General features: G+C 44.6%; 1 long non-coding RNA gene across 1 annotated transcript in view; it reads right to left on the minus strand.

Moving 5' to 3' along the window:
- LOC123478959 (uncharacterized) overlaps positions 1–20185 on the minus strand; it is a 128356-nt gene that overhangs the window by 17129 nt on the left and 91042 nt on the right. Inside the window, exon 3 of the long non-coding RNA XR_006654399.2 lies at positions 15551–15664. This is a non-coding gene — a long non-coding RNA (uncharacterized lncRNA). The remainder of the gene's footprint in view (positions 1–15550; positions 15665–20185) is intronic.

Below are 20185 nucleotides of genomic sequence, written 5' to 3' on the forward strand. Positions count from 1 at the left end.
TATTGCTGAAATTATAAAATGATCTAACAAGCCTTGGCCAGGTAGCTCAGTTGGTTAGAGCATCACCCCATTATGCCAAGGTTGCAGGTTTGATTACAGTCAGGGCACAGACAAGAATCAACCAATGAATACGTAAATAAGAGGAAGAACAAATCAATGTTTCTCTCTCTCTCTCTAAAAAAAATCAATAACAATATTTTTAAATAGTCCAACAAAATTAAGTACTTAAAATATAGATTTAACACAAAAACCAAATCCAGATTGCCAGGATATAGAAGACTTTATAATGTGTAAAAGGCCTAAGAATTTTAATTGGCTACAAGCTCAGCAGAAGATGAACAGAGAAGCACACACACAAAGAATGTGCGGACTTGGAATGGAGAAATAGAAGGACATATCATCACTGAGAATGGTCCTACAGGCTCCACACCGTCATTGATGCACAGTATTCAGCCATAGGTTCAATACTTTACAGAGGATATTGATGAACAGAAGGGACATCTGGATGGGAAGGGATCTAGAAAGCATATTTAAAAAGGAAGGAACTGGGTATAAAAATTTCATCAAAAGGAGAGAAAAATCTAAGAAGATATGCCATTTTCTTAAAAGATGGGACTTATTCACTGTAGTCTCCAGAATAATCCCATCAAGCTACAAGAAGATCTATTTTAATTTAACACAAAGCAGAAGTCTTTCACTCTCCAAGTAGTCCTGAGATAGAATGGATTTTCTTTGGGAGTATTCTGGGATTCCTGTCCATTGATGTATCTGAACATAGTCTAGACATGTCTTTTAAGGTTCCTTCCAACCCTCAGAGACTGTGTTCCTTAAATGGGAAGTGAGTTAGGTACGGAGTCATGGAAAAAAAGAATGATAACTCTTTCTCACCGAGCCACACCATACCTGCAGAAAGAAACCTGGACAGTTAGAATTCTGCTTCCATCTTGAAAAACCCAAGGTCCTGCTGATAAAGGAGAGGGCCTCAAGTCCTTACCAGTAATCCATCCCCACTCCCATTTTGAGGCTCCCCCTCACCAAAACAAAACACCACAACAAAATAAAAACCTAGTTGCATCAATAGTGCTTCTCACAATCAGTAAAGTCTTAAAACTGAGGAAATGAAGTATTTTCTGGGAGCTTGTGCCACTCCCCCCCCCAAAAAAAAATGGAGCACTAAAACGAACAGCAGTGATTATCATAGAGCCTAACTCCTGATCTAAAAAAGAAGGAAGCCCCCCACCCAGCTCCTACCTCTCTGGAGCAGTCTTCACCCAGGAACCCCAGTCCTGTGGGGGAGATATGGGGGAACTCCTTTCCCAAAGTGAAATATGGCTCTCAACCTCAGGGAGAGCCCGGGATTCTCTGCCTTCCTCTTGCTGGGTCCCAACCTTGACATCTGCATGGGGAAGGGTCAGATGAGGGGCATAGAGTGATGAAGGGGTGGACAAAAAAAGCAGGATCAGGACCTGTTTCACGTCCCATGGAACAAAGGACCCTTTGGTGCAGAAGGGTTCCAGGTAGGGGAGCGGGTAGGGGGTGGAGCGGAGAACATGCTTCCTGGAATGGATTTAAAGCCACAGATTAGTAGTTTCAGTCCTACAGATGGCATCCTCTACTATCATCAACTTTAAGGGAATTTCCATCTCTCCCTTGCCCCTCAGCTCACCCTCCACCCCTGCCCAGTCCCCAGGACGGGTGGGAAGGGAACTGTGGAAATTCCCTTTTCAGGAACTTGAGGGTGACCCAGAGAGCAGGGGACAGTAAAAACAAAGGGAATATTGAAAACTGAGAACCCCTTGGCTTCCTGGCCCCCACTTTCATCCTCAGCCAGTGCATCTTTTAAAAGGAAAAGGGACTCACTAGACCCATTTGCAGGTGTTGAATTTTCCCAAGGCCTCCAGCCCACCATCCTCCAGTCCCCTAGCCAGCCCATCCCACTGGGGAGTCAAAAGGCCCAGCCAACAGCTGGATTGTGCAATCAGCAGCCCAGATGTGGCTGGGACTCTGGCTTGCGGCAGCTGCCTCTGTCATCACCCAGTGCCTATGGCCTTCATTTCACCCTTGAGCTGTATTCTAGCAACATTCCTGTCCCCATCCCAGACAGGCCCCACCCCAGCCACCGTCCTCTTCTAGTAGTCTCAGAGAACACTTGGAGTCTGAAAATTACAACCCCAGCTCAGCTATACTGCGTATGCTGTGATGTTGGTGGTGAAGATAGCTAATGAAGCTTGAACTCTCACTTCTCCATTGAATTTCCTCCTCATTACTGAGGCCATCAAGTTTAGTGATACATTTATTGGCTCCCCACAGGAACTGGATAAAATATAAAACCTCTTTTATTGCTTTTGGGTATTCTAACCAGGGAAAGGTCACATCTCATTTTGCAGCTGCCATGACCACTATTTCCATGAAACCTTGGGTGTGGTCAATCATTAGTTAATGCCATTGAGTCTTTGGCTTCAGAATTGGCAGTTGTCAGATTTACAATAATCTCAGTCTACTCTCTGCTTCACAGAGGACTGCCTGACTCAGAGAAGATTCAGTACAGTTATTTGCTAAATTAAAAAAAAATGAAATAAAGATTCACAGAAATGGAAAGAGTTCCCTGAAGTCATATAGTGAACCAGTGTCAGACTCCAGGTTAAAGCCCAGGTGTTGGGCTTTGGGATCAGATTCCTCTCCCCAACACCAGAGTCTCTGACTTCACAATTGTGATGACGATAATGGTGATGAAGGTGGTGGTGATGGTGGTGGTCATGACAGTGGTGGTGGTGATGATGATGGTGATGGTAGCATGGTGGTAAGGTGGTGGCAGTGATAATAGTGGTGGTGGCAATAGTGGTGATGATGGTGGTCATGGTGGTGGTGGTTGAAATGGTGTCAGTGATGGTGATGGTGGTCATAGTGGTAACTGCTGGTGATGATGGTGATGAAGGTGGTGGTGATGGTGGTGGTCATGACAGTGGTGGTGGTGATGATGACGGTGATGGTAGCATGGTGGTAAGGTGGTGGTAGTGATAATAGTGGTGGTGGCAATAGTGGTGATGATGTGGTTAAGGTGGTGATAGCGGTGATGATGGCAGTAAAGATGGTGATGTAATGATGATGTTGGTGGTGAAGATAGTTGAGGTGGTTATAGTGGTGATGATGTTGATGATGGTGGAAATTTTAGTAATGATGGTGATAATGCCCTGATGTAACAGTGAAGACAAATCTCTCTTCTCTCAAGAAATTCTCTTCAGGGATACAAAGCTCATTCTAATAATTTCAGCTCTAATCTTCAACTTAAAAATGATTCAGAATTGAGTCCTTATTCTAATCTCCCTTCAGCAGCAGAAATCAAGCCTCATGAGCCCCTGCTTCAATGAGTATATGGAAAGATGGCTTTAGCTGCTGCCCTTCTAAAACCACCACAGCATTTGTGTTGAAGACGTACTTCCCAGAAGCTACTCTAGCCAATAGTGGAGCATAGCAGGTGTACTAATGCTGGCCAATTTCTGGAGATGCTGGATGCTTCAGCCAGGTGGCTTTGGCTCAGGGACTCCCCATCAGACAACTCATCATGGCTGAGACTTTCTTGGAACTTCACTACGGACTCAGATGCCTCCTCCCAGTCCTCTGTCCTCTTCTCTCCTTCACAGGGGATGGATCTGCACTGCCATCTGAAGGCTTTCCTTGCCTTCTTTAGCTCCCTCCCCTTTCCCCTTCATAGGCATTTCCCTCAATAAATCCCTTTCATGTCTACTCATGTCTTATTCTATACTTTAAGAAGACCCAGACTCTTAAACCTGAGTGATCAATTTGAGTAATACCATTCTGGTACAAATAAAAATAATAGATAAAACATTTTATAAATAAGACAGACTTTCTTCTATGAATTAGAAAGTGTTTGAAGATAATTCCAGGCTGAAATGTGTTGAATGCTTTAAGAAATGAAGCAAAGTTTGCTTTTAGAGAATTAAATCCTTGCTAGGGTCTTGAAATAGAGTGGAGAGGAGAGGAAAGCTGGGGAACCACAAAGCAAAGAACTCGAGACAGGAATAAGCTTGATGTGTTCAAGGAATGGAGAGCAATCCCACATGGCTGGAGTGGAGAGGAGAAGCTGAAGCTGAACAGGAGGAGGGGATGAGATAAGGACTGGGAAGCCAAGATAAGAACCTGAGATTTGATGAGACAAGGAAAGGGGTGACCCAGACGACTCTTGATCAGGTGGGAAGTGACATTATAGAGTGGCAGGGTAAGGAGGGTTTGCAGAAAAGGGCCATCTGAGGGTCAGCCAACCAAGCATTGATGAGAACTGGTACTGAAGTCGTGGGTATAGCGTGAAAAAGACGTGTTGAGAAAGAGGGAATCCATCTTGGCATCTCATTGGACATGAGTGTTAAAGAGGATTTGAGGGGCTTCAGGGGGTTCCAGTCTGGAGAGTAGACTAGTAGTACCTCTGACAGAAACAAGATGGTTGAAAGGAGTGATGTTCAGGAAGGAAGGTTATAAAATGTTTTGGTCATGTTTTTTTCCAGTAGTCATGTTCACCGTAGACTTGAAAATGTGTCCTAGAGCTCAGAAATGAGGCTTTGAACTGGGATGTGGGCTTTGAAGGCTTCAAAGACAAAGGAGCAAATAAGCTGTCCTGCAAGGGTGACTGAAAGGGTGTACTACAGATCTGCCGTGGAGAAAGCAGATCTTGAGAAATACCCACAGTGGTGGCAGGGAAGGCTGGGGTGAAGTCAGCAACAGCAAGAGAGTGAGCAGGGAGGGCAGAGACCCTAAAACCTGGGTGTCCTAAAGACTGGATGTGATACCCATGACCCTCCATAGCCTTCCAGCCCAAGGCATGCCATTGTTGGCATCTGGGGGTTTCTCAAAAACCCTTCTCTAGGGTTATGCCAGAACAGAGGGGTGACATTCTGGCAGGGCTCAGGACTGCCAAGCCTACCATGGGGGCGGCCTCCCACAGGCTGCTTCTGTGTTCCAGTGGACACGTCGCTCTCCTGGGGTCAGCTTCGGGGCGGCAGCAGCCTCCGTGTGAGGTGGTGGTGCTGGCATCTGCTTCCCTGGAACAGGGACTAGGAAAACAGATGACCTCAGGCTGAAAGCTCTTAGAATCATTGCTCAGAAGAGGGCGGAAAAGACGAGGCTAAAAATATATGCAGACCCACATTCCCCACCTCTCCAGAAAAGTTCCAGGCAGAGTGTCCTACAAATGTGTTTGACGCAGGCCCTGCAGCCGACTGTTCCCTCCCCAGCCTTTTCATCACAATCCTCTCTGGCTTGCACACCTGCCCTTCACCCAGGCCTGGTTTCTCTTCATCCCCAATGGCAGGCTGGGCTCTTTCCTACCTCCTTCCTTTGCCTCTGTTCTCCCCTCCACCTGATGCTTCCCTCTCCTCCTCCTCCTGGCCTATCTCCAACTTGTCCAGGGCTCATCTCACAGATCCCCTCAAACCTCCTCCTGGGAGTCTTCCAGGCCACTAGTGCTAGGACTCATTTGAGTCCCCTGGATCAGGAAGCTGAACCACACAATTAACCATCGGATGGTCAGTCTTCCCCTTAAGTTCTTAAGGTTAGAACATATACATACCTGCCCTTGAGTAGTCATTTCTGAGGTCCTCAAGATGGCCCTGGACACCATGAAGAGCCAGTGCCCCCATCTTTTGGGTCACAACTGCCTGGGCCTCACCCTGAGCCTCCTCATTCTGGCTGGAGGTGAGGGAGCTCTGCCGGGGGGACCCCACAGAGCGAGGCTTTGGTTAGCTGCTGCTATGCTGCCTCTGATTGGTGTTCTTCACTGGAGGGTGTAGGGACACGTGGAGTTGAGGGTGTGTTTAATGGCTGACCATTTCTTTACACCTGTACCTTTGCTCTTCTTCCAGTACCCTCTCCTTCCCGCTGCTTCCATCCAACTGCCTCAGTCCTAATCTGGGACCTTCTCCTCATTTCCCTATCTGTCCCTTGCTAGATGAATTGTCAACCTGGTCAGAGGGAGACACTCCTGCAGCCAGGTTTCACAATGCTGGTCTTACTCAGGTGCCACTTTCTTCTCTCTTGCACTTCCTGGAACTCAGCCTGCCTGGACCATCCTAGCCATCCTCCTGCCTCCTCTCACTTCCTGTGTTGTAACCTGGCTCTCAGAGGCAAAGGCAGCCACATCCTGAACAGCTTGCCTGTGGCTGGGTGCTCAGGGCATTCCCAGCCTTCAGAGGGGTGGGGAAGCAAATGCAGAATCTTCCATGCAGGAAAAGCCCACTGAGACGTAAGGGACTTGGGAGCAGAAAGCTCCCAGTGGGCTTCCAGGCAGAGCCTCCTGTCTAGCCCAGCTTAGTAGAGCAGCCCTGCTTTGGGGAGATGCTGGCATTTGTCCAGAGGTTGGGAAGCTACTACTTGTTTTCCCTTTTGGATTTTATCTTTATGTTCAAGACTCCCTTAGCAGGAGGTGAAGCGAGCTGTGGGATTCAGGCCCCAAACCTCCCTGAAAACCCCAACAAGGAGCCAGCACAGCAGTAACTCTGCTCAAGTTGCCATTCTCAAGGACACTTGCCCTGTGTCCTATTCATTCCCTAAAGTTCTGCCCACCAGGTAGAGATAAGGTACAGACATGAAGCTGGGAGTTAGGACACTGAGATTTCATCCCAGCTCTGCCCCTGAGGGAACCCTTCCTCCTCCACTGCCTTGGTTTTCTCAAGTGCTGAATGAGAAGATGGTTCTCGAAGACCCTGGAGGCCTTCACAATCTCTCACGATAAGAATTTCATGATTGCAATTCAGTTTGATGTGTCTAGCTTGTGTGCAGTACAGAAGCTGAAGGAACTTAATGGTGGAGTTAGGAGAGAGAACTCACATGTGCGAGCCAACTGCAGACAGACGCTGGGCAGAGTTTGATTGAATGCCTGAGTGAGTGGATCAGACCGGCAGTGCCTGGCTTGTGGGCTGGAACCCTTGCAAGGGAGCTGTACATCCAGATGCCCTACAAGCATCAGCCGAAGGCTGGATAAATACTACAACTTGCACGTATATGTGTGACTATTTTTCAAATCATCAATGCTGCTGTCACGAATGAAACACAGATTCACTCCAAAGCGGTCCTGCACGCAGACTGCCTTTTGGTTACTACACATTTTCTCCAACAGCAGACCCTATAAAGACAACTGCTGTTTACAGTGAAATAAAATGTTATCTGGGCTTTTCTGTAAAATACTCAGGAGGAAAAAGACAGGGGATGGAAGAAACTAGAAGGGGAGAATGTTAATAATTATTGAAGCTGGATGATGAGTACATGGGGGCTATTATACTGTTGTCTCTACTTTTGTATGTTTGAAATTTTCCACAATAAAATGTTTTTTTAAGTATAAAGGCTCTTATGTGGTCACTCGTGGAATCTTTTGACATTAAAAAAGGGGGGGTTCTTTGTGGAAAGCTGTTCACAATACATCATTGAATGAAAAAATGTAGTTACAAGGCCATATGTATGACTTCAATTCTTCTTTAAAAAAGTAAGTGTAAGTATGAGTGTGTGTCTAGAAAACACACTGCCTCTCAGAACCTCATGAAGATATGAATGGTGGTCACCTCTAGGGTGAAGGAATGAAACAGTTTTTATTTTCTTTATTTTGTTTATCTGTATTTCCAGTGAACATGTTTTCCTTTTGTTATCAACCCCCAACGTTATTTTTAAAAACTTTGTAAGTATTCCTAGGTTCAAAAAGGCTGGGAGGCACTTGTCTGGACCCTCGAGTACTGTGGGAATTCACACTTCAGGGGATGGGTGTGGGTACCAGGCCCTGGGAAACTGTCATGGTGGACTAATCGCTTTGCCTTGTGTCTTAAGGATGGGTAGGATTTAGAAATCCCGAAGCGGGTGGGAGGGCATTCCAGGGAACACAAAAATAAGTACAGCCTGTCTTGAGACAGTGGCCTTCCCAGCCCAGGGGTGAGCCCAGAGGCCAGGGAGGTTTGGGGGGAACATGGAGCAGGGATAGAGGGGCTGGGTAGAGCATAGCCCAGAAGGGCCATGGGGTTCTGGGAAAAGAGGAGCCTGAATGTCTGCCTAAAAATTGTCCTGGGTATGTGTGTGAGTGTGCACACGCGTATTAACTGTGGCATTCAGAACGAGCGATAATTGGAAAAACATGACCAATGCTGAGCCACACGCATTTGGGGACATGTGGCTCCAGTTCTGGGATTGTTTGTCATTTCTTATTTCAGGGAAACAGGAAGACAAAAGATGAAGCGTCAAACACAATGAAGACTCAGATATCACTGAGGAGTCAACATGGGGCCCCGACTGCCATCTCTCAGCAACTGCCCCTTGGGGCTGCCACCCACCCATGACCAACTCCGTCCCTGGGCTGTCCATATGCACAGCGCCAGTTGCCAGTCAGGACCCAGAGCCCTCAGCAAGCAGAGCTTTCGCAAGCTGGGAGAGGGAACTCTGGCACCTTCCCAAGGGTTTGCCGGAAGGAGCTGGAGGGGAAGCGGGAAGGAGAGGAAGAGGCTGCATTACAGGCAAACTGAAGACAATTCGGGAAACTCCCAGAAACCCCAGCACAAACCTCGGAGAAAGCCTGAGTGATCCGCAGAGGCCTATATGACCTCACAAAGGCCCAGAGGCCGCGGGCCACCAAAAGCTGGGGAAGTTGATGGCACGTATCTCTGCACCTCCATGTCCTTATTGAACTAAAATGGAAGCATTGGGATCACGGTGGAGGGCTCAGATCAGGCATCTAGGGCTCCTGGAGAGGGAGGAAGACTTAGGGTATGGCATTCAGAGGCTAGGTTGGGTTGGTGGACTCCCGCTGGGGTGACCTGGGAGGGCAAGACCATTCCAGCTGCCTTTGAAAAAGATGATGGAGATCCAACAAGCTAACTGGTAGAATCTGGCTTTCTGAGTGCCCTTCACTTACTCAGTCCTAGGAAACCTTGAGTACTCACCAGTATATATAACATCTCAGCATTTTAGAACTGAATGCAACTTTACCCAACCTCAGTCCAACCTTTGTGAGAACACTGAACACAGGGCTCAACAAACATTGAGGTCCATTTACTGTTCCTCTCCCAACTCTGTTCCGACAAGGCCTGGGTGGCAGCTGTCGCCAGGAATGCAGTAGCTTCCTCCTTGTTCTTCCAGCCAACTCCCTTTCCCCCAAACTCAGCCAAAATAAGGTTGGACTTTTTCAAACTATTTACTAGGAAACTAAGAAACAAACAAAGCAAAAGTGAAGGCAAGTGATAGAAGTTAGGAACTATAACAGAATTTCAGAATTTATCAGCAGCCTTAGATCAAAGAACCCAACTCAAATCCCCCAGGATTTCTTTTTAGTTTTTAGAAAAGTGGATGTTATTTATTATTCTCATTTTATTTTTCTAATCCTCATTCTCATTATTATTTTTTACTAATATTTTTGAGCATACACCATATACAAAGCACTTGGCAATGTGATCATGTACCACTTTACCAGGACCGCACAAAGTGTATATACAGCATTTTACCAGGCTCACAGAGTTTAAATAATTTGCTCATAGTCGCTATTTTGTGGAAGGGTGAGACCAGAAATCAGCTTACTCTCTTTGGCCACATGTCCACACTCCTCCTTATAATACAAGACATCTAAATCGGGGGAGGGGGAAATCAGGAAGCACATGTAAACCTTGGGACCCATTTCTGGCCCAGGCCAACTTTGTACAGAGGCTCTTGACATTAGCTATGAAACAGTTTCCAAGTGTATGGAGACAAACACATGGGACCACCTTGCATTTCTTTAACTTCTTTTTCTTATGGACTTCAGCTACACAGTGTTATAGCAATACCAAGCTTAACCTCATGGCACATACATGATCCTCTTGTATTTTTAGTTATGTATTTGTTCATTTCTAAGAAACTGAATACCCACTGCCCACCACCCAGCATTACAGATAACTTACAACTACCTACGTTCCTTTCCCATTCTGTCTTCTGACCCCACCCTCCTCAGAGTAACTATGCTGTCATATCAGGTTTACCATTCTCTTACTTTAGAAAAAATGTAGTTTTATCAGATATATATGTATATTTAAATATAAGGGATTTTTTTCCTTTTGTTTGTTTTTAAACTTGAGGGATTATAACTGAGCAAAACGTTCTGAAGTTTTTTGTTGTTGTTGTTCACTCTAAATTTGGGACCAAGATTTATCCATAGTGTAGTAGGTCCTTTCTTTTTTCCCCCCTTTGATCCTGTCAATAAAAACAACTCTGTCAAGATTTTTGGTCACCTTTGCATCTAATATATCTTACATTATTGCTTGAATTTGGTTTTCTTCTAAAAAGACACATCAAAAAGTGTCTTCCATGTGGGTCTTTTGTGGCTGGTCATCCAAGCCCATGGATCACTAAGAATATTTGTATTGTTCACTGTCATTCAAGTGACAATTTTGTTAGATATAAAATTCTTAGTTAAAACTTTTTCTTTGAATATTTAAAACATATTATCCCATTGTCTTTTTGCCTCTGGTGTTGCTATTCAGAAGTATGATATCAGAGTGACTCTTGTTTCTTTGTAGTGGTTCATTTCTTTTTCTGTGAAAACTTTTACAATGTTCCCTTTGTCTTTGATATGATTAAAATTTGGTATAGTGTATCTATGGATAAGGGTTTCCTTCTTTTTCCTATTTGTACTTTATCAATTCTTTTTATCTGAGGTTATATTTTAATTCTGGGAAACAACTCTATTACTCATCAAATATATTCTTCTTACATATTTTCATCTTCTTCTGGGACTCCTGTTATTTGGATATTACCACTTCTACTCCCAGCCTCTATATTCCTTCACTTTCATATACATATATAAAGAATTATAACATGAGATCTACCTTCTTAACGAAATTGTAAGTATCCACTACAGTATTGTTAACTATAGGCAAATGTCAACTGCAATCTTACTACCCTGAGATTTCTTCTGTTAATAGTTCAATGCAGCTCCTGTCATTACCTCCAAGATGGTTGTAATGGTGTGCATGACATGACAGCTGGGTGTTTGAGCCTTTATTTCCTGACACCCTCTACTAATGCTGGGTACTATTGATCTTATAAAGGTTTGCAAAACTAATGGTGAAAGAAATGTAATTCACTGTTGATTTAATTTGCGGGTCTGCAGGATTAGCTAGTGGCACTTCTATGAAATGCTCGTTCTTACCCTTTGTTCATTTGCTTTTGAGTTATTTGATTTTTTTCTCATTCATCTGTAGAATTTCTTTATATATTATTAATATTGTAGAGAAGAGCCCTAAAACATATTTATCTTGCATAACTGAAATAGACAAGCGGGACTACATCAAACTAAAAAGCTTCTTCACAGTATGGGAAAGAATCGACAAAGTGATAAGACAACCTATGGAATGAGAGAAAATATTTGCAAGTTATATATCTCGGTTAATATCCAAAATATAAAAGGAACTCAATAGCAAAAGGAAAAACCCCCACAAATAACCACATAATTTAAAACTAGGCAAAAATCTTGAATAGACATTCCTCAAAAGAAGATACACAAATGGCCAACAGGTATATGAAAAATGCTTTACACCCTTATTATATGTGTTTCAAATAGTTTCTCCTATAAGGCAGAGAACAGATTATTTTCATTTAACTGTGTTTGTCTTTGAGAATACAGATGTTTAAAATTTCACATAGTTGGATATTTTCCTTAAGACTTCTGAGTTTTGTACATTGCCTAGGAAGATCTTTCCTACCCCACACTAAGGAAAAAAAAAGCTCCAAAGCATCTAAATAAATGATTCTCTGTGCAAATAGCCAAAAAAAAAAAAAGAAAGAAAAGATGCTCAACATCATTAACCATCAGGGAAATGCAAATCAAAAATGCAATGAGATACCACATCATATCCATTAAGATGGCTATAAAAAATGACAGATAATAACAAATGGGAAAAAATTGGAAATCTAATACACTGCTAGTAGAAATACAAAACGGTACAGCCACTTTGGAGAACAGTCAGGCAGCTCCTCAAAAAAATAAATGTACAGTGACCATATGACCCAGCAATTCCACTTGTAGGTAAATACTTAGGAGAAATGAAAACAAATGCCCATGCAAAAACTTGTACACAAGCGTTCATAACAGTGTTATTTGTAATAAACAAAAAATGGAAACAACCCAAATAATTATCAACTAATGAATGAATGAATGAATACATATGGCATATCTATACAATGGAACATTATTTGGCAATAAAATGGAATGGAGTACTGACACATGTTAGAGCATGGATGAACCTGAAAAACATTAAGCTAAGTGAAAGAAGCTAGTCACAAAAGACCACATATTATATAATTCCATTTATTTGAAACGATAGAAAGCTGATTAGTGGTTACCTAGGGCTGAGGAGGTGTTGTGAAGAGGTGATGATTATTTGACTCTGGGAATATATTGAATTGTACACTTTAAATGAGTGAATTACATGGTATATGAACTATACATCAATAAAGTAGCTGATTATCTTAATCTGCCTTAAGTGAAAAGAAAATTCATCTGTTCAGTTAATGGAAAGGATAAAAACTCAGCAAGAGCACTTGGTTTTTCCCCACTTCTCTCCTTGGCCTTTAAATATATAAAATTCATTCTCAGCTTCCTCATAGATTTTCACATGACTATCACCAAATAACTCAGAAGCCTGGGGTGTTTTGATTGGCTAGGCCTGTGTCACATGCTTGACTCCTGTTGCTGAGAAAGGAGATCCATCCAGATCACAAGGACCAAGAACATATGAAGGAATGGACCCTCAAGTGACATTTGGGAGCTATTTCGGGAAGAAGAGGCAACAGATGCTGAGAGGCAAAAGATACTCAATGTGGAGTTAATCAAATCATCTGAAAATAATTGTTTTTGCCTCTTTGTTTCCAATGTTTACGCTACCCAATTTTTGTTTTCTTATTGTATTGTCTAGAATATCCAAAACTATGTTGAAAATTTGTAGTAAGTATTCTTTGACTTTGATGGGAATACTTCTAGTATTTAACCATTCTGGATAAAGTGATTTAGATAAAGTTTGACACTACTTACCAAGTAAAAATATACACTCCTAGATCCATCTGATTGAAATTTTTTAATTGAAAATGAATGTTGACTTTTATTAAATGTCTATTGCTATGATCGTGCATTTTCTCTCATTTGCGTAATAAGTTACATAAATAAATTTCTTAATATTGAACAGTTTCTGTATTTTTATGAATTGCTTTTAAAATGGGGGGAATGAACAGACTGTTTTTATTACAAAATGCAACAAGTAAGTTATGACATCTTTCTATTTTAAGTTAGCTTTTGGTTAAGAGGGAAAAAAAATTGAGGGCACCCATGGAGAGCAACATGAGACAAGAATCCAGGATATGAAAAAAGGATATGGCAGTTGTCTCTGTTTTTAGGCCCGGCTTTTAGGACTTTGCCCTTCCTGGACCCAAGGCACCAACAGTAACCATGTAAGAGGCAGATGCCCAGGAAGCCCAATCTACTGACTGCTCCTTCCATGTGACTTCTATAAGGGATGGTCATCTGATGAAGTGAAAGAGACACTCAGAAGACAGAGGAGAACTCTGGTGCAGAGAGACAGTGGCATGTCTACAATTACACAGGCATCAAACTTAGGCAGTCTCCTTCCAAAACCTGAGATCTTAGCCTCACCACTACACTCCCCAAAGGCTGGTCTGTACTGTTCAGAACAAGGGCTATAAATTCCTTAGAACTGGAAGTTTATGGAAGAGAGGTACCAATCCCCTTGTTCCTGACTGGTTCACAGAACCCTTTTCACCAGGATTAGCTACCTTGTCCCTTCCCAAACTGATGCCCAAACGTGTTTCCAAAGATCCAATCTTCCTGTTGTCACACCACTCACATTTTTCTAGAGAGAGTTTTTAAGAAAAGGAAGTTTATGGAAATTCCAGTCAGACTCAGTCTGGGAAAGGATTGTCCCTTCAGAATATTCATGCAACCAGCAACTCCTATGTTTGGAAATGCTAAAATGGACATCAAAATGAATGGAATCAGTGTTCTTTGGAGACCCACAAGGCTTTGGTAAACCCTAAACAGTCTGACTTGCCTTAGATATAATGAAAGGTAAAAGGAACATTCAGGAAAAAAAACTCAGTAATAACTGAAGACAACATTGGAAACCCTTGGGATCAGCCATCTCTTCCTAACAGAAAACAGTGTTGATTTCATGGGACTGGATTAAGAGAAGTATCATTCATTCATGTTTTTGATCAATACCTATCCAGTTTCTTCTGTGTGCAAGGCAGCCCACCAGCTGCTGGGTATACAGTGGCAAAGACAGTAGACGCGGCTCTTGATTTGACAGAGCTTTGAGTCTAGTAAAGGATACAGTCAACAAGAAAACAAATTTCAAATTCTGTTCTGAGGGCAAAGAAGAGTGTGCTTTAAAAGAGGAGGAGAGAGGACAGACACATGTAGGCATCAAGGGTAGAATAAGCCATCTCAGCTAAGAAGAAGGAAGCCCACAACATGGGCAAAGTCTTGATAGTACAAAAGGGCTTGACTTGTTTAAGGAACTGGAAGACCAATGTAGCAAGAGCATCATGTGCTGGGGAGACTCATGTCCATGATATGACATTGAAGAAATATCTTGGCCATCTCATGCTGTTCCTCTTTAGTCATGTTAGAAGGTGATTTTATTGCAAGTAAAACGTGAAGTCATAAAAAATGTTTCAAACAGGTGAATAGAGTAATCCAATTTCTTTTTTTAATTGTTCTAACTTCTATGTGTAAAATAGTTAGGAAAGGTCAGCGTAGGAAGTAGGGAAACTAGTTAAAGGCAAATTCACAGATGAGAAACTCCAGAAGCGTGAGCCAGAATGGTGTCAGTGGAAATGGAGAGTAGTACATAAACTAGAGATGTATGTTGAAGGGGGAATGAACAAAATCTGTTGATAAAGACAATGTGGGAAGTAAGAAAAAGGGCAGAATCCATAATTACACAGTTTTCTGGATCCAACTTGTTGGATGGTGATACCACATTGAGATGAGAAAGCTTAGGAGGGGTGAGTCTTGAAAGGATAAATCAAGAGTTTTACTTTCAGGAATATAGAAACTAAATATCTACTTTTCAAATTCCCTTTTCTCTAGGGCCACACACTGTACCTTACCCATAAAAGACCCTACTCTGATGGGTATGGTATGGACCCTACCAGCCAGCCACCAAGGACTGGAGCACAGGAGGGCCCTAGAACATCAAATCACCCACTCTTTGCCACAGCCCCACAATGACTGTCTCCAACAGCTCCCTGGGGCCCAAGTACTCCTTCCCCATTTCTCCATCTAAACAGGAGGATTGGGTTGACCCTGCGAGTGACTCTTGGCCTCTACTGGGAAACTGGCTCCCAGTAACCTCCCCCCCCTGCGTCAATCCTTTTCCCTTAAATGCTTCCCAGCTTCCCATATGGTCTCCAGATACCCCCGCACCCTCTCCCCTGGGTGCAATCATCATTCCTAGGGTCAGTTCAGCCCTTTGGATCCCTCAATCTAGGGAGAGTCATGAGTCCATCTGTCATCACTCACCTCCCTGGGAACTGAGGAGGGCTGAGAGCCAAGCCAGTGGGCAGAGCACATCTGTATCTCTTTGTGCAAGCCCAGTTCTGCTGGTTAATCCATGGAGAAGTCCAGCTGGGAAGTCTACAAAAAATACAGGAATCACTAATTTGAGCCTTCTACCCACACATGCCCCCTACCCATCATCATGCGCATTCTGTTCATTATCCCAGGCTTAATTCAAAGGTCACCTCATCTGGGAAGACTTCCTAATTCTCAGGCAGATTCAGTCAGTGCCTCTCCTCTACTTCCTTGAACAGACCGCAATGGCAGCCCTGATCGTGCTGTCCTGATGATGGCCTGGCTACTTGTCTCTTCTTTTCATTATATCTGTGCTGTCTAATATGGTTCCCATGCATCATTGGTGACTGTTTAAATTTAAATATTAATAAAATAAAAATTAATTCCTTAGCTGCTCAACAGCCACATGTGGCCACTGACTCTCATATTAGACATAATAGGTTGACAACATTTCCTTCATTGCAGAAAGTTCTATTAAACAGTGCTGAATTCAGTTAAGGGCTTTCTGAGCACCAAACTAGGTGTTATTCATCTTTGTACCTCTGGTACCCAGTATAGTATCTAGAACATAGAAGATACTAAATACATATGGATTGAATGAGTGAATGAGAGTAGTAGTTCTGGACACCAAATGTCAAGAGGAATATAGATAGCTTATATGAAGCATGTTCCAAAGACAGGGACTAGGAGAAAATATGATGTAGGAGAAAGACAGAGAGGACAACTCAGTGTGGGCAAGGTGTCTTTTCCACGTCCTGGGACTCCAGAATGGTGTTGCCAGAGCCCTTCAATAGCACTATTTTATCAGCACATAGCCACACAGGACTGTTCATCCCCACCAGCCTCTCCTCTGTGACACTTCCTTTTACCTCTCTGTCAATCCATGCACATCATTGACCTTGAAAACCCCTGAGAAGGGTCTCCTGACCAACTCTAGCTGGTTCTACTCCTCACGTAGTTTTGAAGAGCTCCATTTGGCAGCTGTCCATTTTGTGTTCCAGGGTATAAGTTTCATGTCCATGACTGTTCTCTATTTCAGGCTGACCAGAGGACCTCCAAGGGTCCCTAAGACCTGGGCTCCTTAAGACCTGGGCTGTCCAAGGGCAAGAAGTATATTTTACCAGTCAGGATGGGTAGGGGATCCCCAAAGGCTAGTGCCTATTTTCTCATTAGGCAAAGAGCTTAAAAGAGAAGAATTATGAGATATGCCTTTGTAGGAACAATTCATCCAAGAGTCCACCATGGCAAACACAAATCTAGTGCTTGGGGGAGCTCAAGATGATGCTATTTCTCCTCTGCAACCTCAAGTGAAATTATCCAACAGTTTCACCTTAGGGCAAGTGTCTGGGCCCTGTGTAAAATGAGAGACCTAGGCTTGAACTGTGAAAATTATAAGTTGAATCTGCCTTCCTCCAGTGCCCTGTTTCTGTTTTCTTGTATCAGTTCCTAATGCAGCACCTTGAGCTCCATCACCTTTTGCTCTCTGAGAATCCATGGGAGATGGATAGGGCAGCCCTCTGCCTTGGCTCTCTCAGGGTTCCTAATTGACCCTGGAGCTATCCATGCACTCACTCTTTATAGACACACTTCTGCCATCAGGAAAGGCTTTCTGATCTTGGAGTCCTGATCTCACCAAGGGCCCATTTCTCTGTGGCCCCCTGGGCTTATCTGGCATTTAGGCACAAAGCTGGTGGTAGTAAGGTTCTTTTCAGCCCTTGGAGATAGTTCAACTTCTTCCCCCGCTGGGACCTAGGCCATTCTCAACAACAGGTCCAAATCCCAAGATGGTGGCCACATCAATGCCAAGGTTGTAGAGGGTGATGTAGTATTTAGAACGTCTTCAGTCATTCATCTTGTCCTTCCAATGGGCTCTCAACATCAGCTTCTTTGACCCAAGGACTATCCCTTGCAGAGAAGAGCAGCAATTTTCTTTTCCCCCGGAAAAAAAGTCTCGTCCTCAGCAGCTGGTCTTTGGAACTTGGAGAGTGGACATACCTTGTGCCCCACGCACAATCCCTTCCCACTGGTTCTGTGTGGTGCCCCCTCCACCAGAGGGAAGTCTGTTTAGAGTCATGGTTTCCAAGGTTCAGCACAGTTCATCTGTACAGGAGCACACACTGTTGCTATGAGGCATCTTGTTCATGCATAGTTTTACGTGAAAGGTGTCAGAAGAGCTTTCTGGTCCTCAAATCTGGCTAAATGTTTTCCCATTAGATTCATTCCTTTGAGTTGAGGCTTGCTCTCCCTACACCCCTCTTTTTAAATAATGGTCTTTCTGCCTCCACTGAGAGGGTTCTAGGGCTGGGTCTATGAGGGAGCTTCATGGATGCTAGGTGACTCTATGACTGCTCCTCAAAAGGGGAGTGGGAGCAAGTGACAGTCCTAACACTGGGCCCTGCATTCCTCTTTTCTCAGCTGTCATGTGTGAGAGTGGAGGCCATCTTTCCCATGTTCAGGGCAGAGGAGGAGAAGAGCTGGAAGTCATCAGGGTGTTGTTTTTGCCAGTGGAGCCCTTGAAGTGGAGACAGGAGAAAAACAAACAAACTCATGTCATCTCCCTAGGGCCCTGGAAGAGGTCCCTTTCACAGCCAGGAATGTGACAGGGAGTAAAGTCAGCCAGGAGGCTGCCTGCAGAGGGAGGGATGCAGGCAGCCTGGGCTGAGGATCAGAGGCACAGAACCAGGGAAGGGGCCAGAGCTATGGGTCTACTGCCACCAAATCCCCAGGGAAGGTCAAAGAGCCACCAGAGAGAGCTATGCCCCAAAGCTGGAAAGGCCCACAGCACAGAAAGACCACACACCTCAGAGGGGATACTTAGAGTCTACTAAAGGATCCAGCTGATGTTCTCTGGAGGCCAGTTTTGTGGCATAGATGTGGCAGTAATCACACAGATTGGCCACAGACTGGCAGGGAGATCCCAATCAGGAAGAAAAAAAGGGTCAGAAATAGATACACAGAGAGAAATAAGAGTTTCAGGGAGGAGACAAATGTCAGGGAAGGGAACCAGCCTTGGGCTGAGAAGCATAATGGACAGAGACCAAGCAGACAAGAGTCAAGGTTAAGAGCTGGTCTAGCCCTCTGGCACACCAGGAGGCCTCTCACAGGCCAGAATTGGCCACATGCACCACACTGCTGTTGTTTCAAGAAACTTGGCCAAGAATCCCATGGCATGTTCCACCTTCACCTCACTACCATAGTGCAGGGCCACCAGGAACCGCAGGGCCCAGGTTGGTTCTCGGTTCACCACACCTACTAGGAACAGGGAAAGGGGGCAAGGAAAAGATGTGGAATTTCCTACACATTCTCCTTCTTCCTCCAGCTGTGCATTTAGGGTCCTCCAAACCACTACTGCAACCTTGAGACCACAGGGCTCAGGCCCCTCCTGCTCTCCTTTTCCCTCTGTGTATGAGAAGCTCTAAGGTATGCTCCACTGTGGGCCCCTGCCCTGGGTCCCAGCTATGTGAGGAAAGCAGCTGAGCCCATCTTCCAGCAGCTCTTTTTCTAACACCAGGCTCACTATGGATGGTCAGGGACTCAATATGCCCATCTACAAAATGGAGACAAATCCGGATCCCCCACCTCACTTGCAGTGGGTGGTTAATGTGAATTCAGTTGTGAGAGCACCCAGGAAGTAAACTAAAGCATCTGAAGTGTTCCAGGAGAAAAGCTCCTTTTGAGGGTATTCTGCTGAATATGTTGAATCTGTCGCCAGCCTGAGATCAGGCTGTCAGAGCCAGCTGGCCCCACTTCTCCATTTGTGGGTCAGAGAGCTGAGGCCCACCTGGATGAAAGGGCAGTCTGTGCTCTAAGCAGGGCCAGGTGGAGCTCAGCATGCACCTGTCTGTTCCCGCCCTTTGCACGGGCCAGAGGAAGGAGAAGCATGGGGAGAACCAGGCCCACCCTCTGGCAGCCTTGACCTTGTGCCTGCAGTCTGATAAATGGGATTGCACCTCTCAGATTGTACTTGAGACCCTGGATCCATCCAAACCTATTCCCTGAGTCTGAAGCTCTGTCTCGGGATCATCTTAATACCACTTTGAAGCCCAGGTCTGGGCCTTGCTCTTGTTTCTCTTCCCAGAGCCCCAGTTCCTGCCAAGTTTTCAGTCCAAAGACCAGACTTGCAAGACCTCGCACCTGCCACCCCTCCCGACTGCCTGGCCTCTATCTGGAATGTGAACCCATGCAGGCAGGGATTGGGTGTCTCTTGTTCACTGATGTATTCCCAAGCCCCTTGAGCAGTGCTGACACAATAGACATCCAATGTTTGCTGAATGAATATGCAGATGCCTGAAGCCACTATAAAAGGATTGGCACAAAAATGGAGGCATGAACTAACGGGAAACAGACAAGAGGAGACACTGTGGTAGACACTTGGGTCTTGCTTTCCCTGACCCTTGCCAGTTTGCTGCCTCTCCAAAATGAATCAGTCTGTCACACAGAGGACCACCTCCCTCCACCAGCCCACATCCTATAGCTCTTCATCTGCTGGTGGACTCCTCAAGCCACCTCCTCTCTTCCTGGGTGCCCACTGTCACCACAGCCTCGGGGATGGTCCCCCAATCCTTCAGGCTACAGGCTCACCAG

Source organism: Desmodus rotundus, chromosome 5, assembly GCF_022682495.2.
Source record: "Desmodus rotundus isolate HL8 chromosome 5, HLdesRot8A.1, whole genome shotgun sequence".
NCBI classification, from domain to species: Eukaryota; Metazoa; Chordata; class Mammalia; order Chiroptera; family Phyllostomidae; genus Desmodus; species Desmodus rotundus.